This window comes from Panthera leo, chromosome B3 (assembly GCF_018350215.1).
Source record: "Panthera leo isolate Ple1 chromosome B3, P.leo_Ple1_pat1.1, whole genome shotgun sequence".
NCBI lineage: Eukaryota > Metazoa > Chordata > Mammalia > Carnivora > Felidae > Panthera > Panthera leo.
In genome coordinates, this window is record NC_056684.1 from 104,127,438 (window position 1) to 104,130,743 (window position 3,306).

Here is a 3,306-nt window from a genome sequence, read left to right on the forward strand (position 1 = left end):
TAATGCAAGAGTCATCTTTAGTTAAACCCAGCAGAGTAACTCAGAACTACCATCCAAATAGATAGGAAAAATGGCCTCCTAATTGAAAGAAAAAATTTTAAAAAGCACATTTTCAAAAGGGTACCAAAAAAGGACATTTCTCTTTCTCACAAAAAATTCAGAGCAAGAAAGAAAATATTATTTTCACAAGAGAAAGCCTGCATGTGGCCATAGACAAGCCCTTTTTCCTTCCAAAGCAGGAGATTTTCAGTTGAAGAAAATTGACAACTTTGCCTCCAGCCTGAATTTTATGGTTTTCACCAGCAACAGCTGTATTTACTGATGGCCCTACATTGCCCCCAAACAAATTCAAGATTAAGTAAAGGGCTGGTGTTCTGAGACAATTACCAACAAAACGAACATTCTCTTACTGTTTGTGGAGCTCCAGGCTTCATGTCCTTACCTTTGAAAAATTAACTCAGAAGTTGTTGCTTTTAAAGGCAAAAGTTGATATATTTGGTAAAATAGAGTGCACTGCTAAAGCTGTGCTTTTCAACCTTAGCTGTACCTTAGCCTCACCTGGGAGCTTTGAAAGGAAGCACCAACCCAATGCCCGAGTTCTACCCCAGCCCAGGTAAAGGAAAAGGTGGGCCCGTAGATCCTAATCGTTGTTAGTGTCTTGATTAACGGAATCCCATCCTGGATGGGGCTTCCGGTGGGGTTGCTCACGATCCTGCTCCCGGACCAAACGGTGAGGAAGGTAAGCTTGTCCTGGCTCTCTCATCTGCCTTTGTGGGCCCCTCTCCCTTTTCCTGGAAACTTTCCCTCCTGAGCTATTTCTCAGGTGTTCTTATCTTGCCCTGTGCCCACAGTGAAGCTATCAGCCTCCAAGGAAATTCTTCCTTGCTGAAAAATAATCCCGCAAAGCTCTGGCCCTTTCCAGTGCGGTATTATCCCTCTCAAAAACAAACAACAAAAAGCCCCCCAAAACCAAAAAATCCACCACGTACTAGAAAAAAAATGTGGAATGCCACATGTTGCCGCTGGTGAGTTTGAGGTAAAATTAAGGAGTGGAGAAGGGTGCTCCTGGATCCCATCAGGTCCCTTCTGGTCAGCAACAGTCTCCTCCAAAAGGAAGTTCTGCTGGGTGACTCTGGCAAGTTACTTAACCTCTCTGTGCCTCCGTTTCCTCATCTATAAAATAGGGATGGTATTAATTCTGACCCACAAAGTTGTTGTGAGGACTAAATATATAAAGCATTTCCCCCAAGAGTATTCGACACACAATAAGCAGTCCATGCACATTAGTAGTTATTACTATAATTTCAAATTCTTGACTTTATAATTAAATGAGGGGGAGTTCCACATGGAGTGGGCAAATAAACTCAAACAGAGAAAGCATTGCCCTGATAGAGTCCCGAAAAATATTTTGAACTACGACATCCTCACTGGCATATGTGTCTAGCTCCAATAACCCAAGGCAGTGCTTAATTTATGCCCTCCATTTAAGTGTATAAATTCCAGAAGCCTTTGAAACAAAAATTCCCTTCTTTTTACTGCATAATCAACCGTGTATTTCTAGGAGTCTTGGGAAATGATGGAAATGAGGATGAGCAACTGCATAGCTGGAGAGAAACCAGTACATTTCTAATTGCCTAGTTAACTCAACACAGAAATTAATGAGTTCAACAAACATTTAATAATAAACCCTGTGCCAGATGTCCTGCTAGGAAGTGGGGATGCCACAGGGAGGAGACATGGTCCATGTCCTGATGTAGCTCTCAGTCGAGGGAGCTTCTGGAAGGGGTATTGTCCAGTCTCAAGCCACAGCCCAGAGCGATGAGGATATGCTTAATCCCCGTTAATCGTCAGCATCTGTTTGAAGCCTTCCAGATGCACCATAATGTGTGAGGACATTATGAAGAGGTTGGACTTGTCTCTTCTCTCAGAGATCTTACTTTTTCAAGAAGACTGGCTGGTCAAACAATTAATGTATTCTTTTGCAGGAAATATGCAAAAAGAAAAGTAGGGAGTGGGAGCGGAAATGCCCAGGGGTGACCTAATTGCCTTCTGTCCTTGCAAGAACACGAATGTTTGTCCCCTGACACTCAGGCTTCTTAGCTTCTTAGTGACTGCGCTGAATGTACTGGGTGTCAAATTTGGGTGGTGTTTCACCTATTTTCTTTTTAGAAGTTTCCCAGTGAAGGCTTAAAAGCATGTTTTTATTTTGGTTTGTTTTAAAGTTTCACTAAATTCTTGGAAGCTTCTGGATGGCTTAAAACTATTTTTAGATTATGCTAAAAGTGGAGTCTAATATTACACAAAAGAAGCTTTTAAAATTGCCTAAAAATTGAATTTTTGTTAATAGTAACTTTTGAGCTGAACATTTCTAAGATTCCTTTTAGTTTTAAAGAGTCCTAAGATGTACATCGTAATCTAAGAGATCTTCATTTACTTTTGAGCTTTTATTCGCAAAGACCTTCTGCACTTGGCATTATTCCACCTCTTTCCTGTAGCCCCTCTGTTACAACAAGTTGCTAACTCGCAAGAATACTTCAGTGAGTTTACTGTCTAATGTAGCATTACTGTGACTTTTTTAAAACTCATTTGTATCCATTTTAAAAACTCATTTGTATCCATTTTACTTTCCCATCCATTTGTTTTATAAGATCTAATTTGCTTTTTAAAAGTGTGGTGTGGTGGCGAGTCTCAAAGATGAACCCCACAGACCCCACTTCAGAATCCGTGCCCTCGTGTAGACCTCTCTTTTGCAGATATGATCTGGGCTTGTGACTTGCTTTAACCAATAGGATGTGGTAAGAGTGATGGGGAGCCCATTCCATTCTGAGGCTTTAAGAGGCTGGGCAGGTCTGCTTCCTCCTCTTGGAACGTTTGCCATGGGGAGTCCTGTGCTCATATAAAAGTAAATTCACTACCCTGATGGAAAGACCACTCAGAGCAACCACATAAAGAGGCTCTAAGACTACATGGGGTAGGGGTGGGGTCCCACTGCTTCACAGCCCTGGTTGAACATCCAGATGACTCCAGTCCAGCTGCCTTCTGACTTCAGCTACATCAAAGATCCCACAAGAGGCCAGCGGAAGAACCACCCAGCTGAGCCCAGCAAGACACAGAAAAGAGGGACAATCAAATGCCCTAAGTTTTGAGGCAGTTATGCAGCATAGTTAACGATACATGACAGACCTGTTGACCGTAAGACTCCAAATGAAGAGATAGTGATTGGTTTCCTCCAAATAATTCATATAACCAACCTGAAGAATTTTTACAGGAAAGCGAACTTTCAATGCACACAATGTCTAGGTCAGT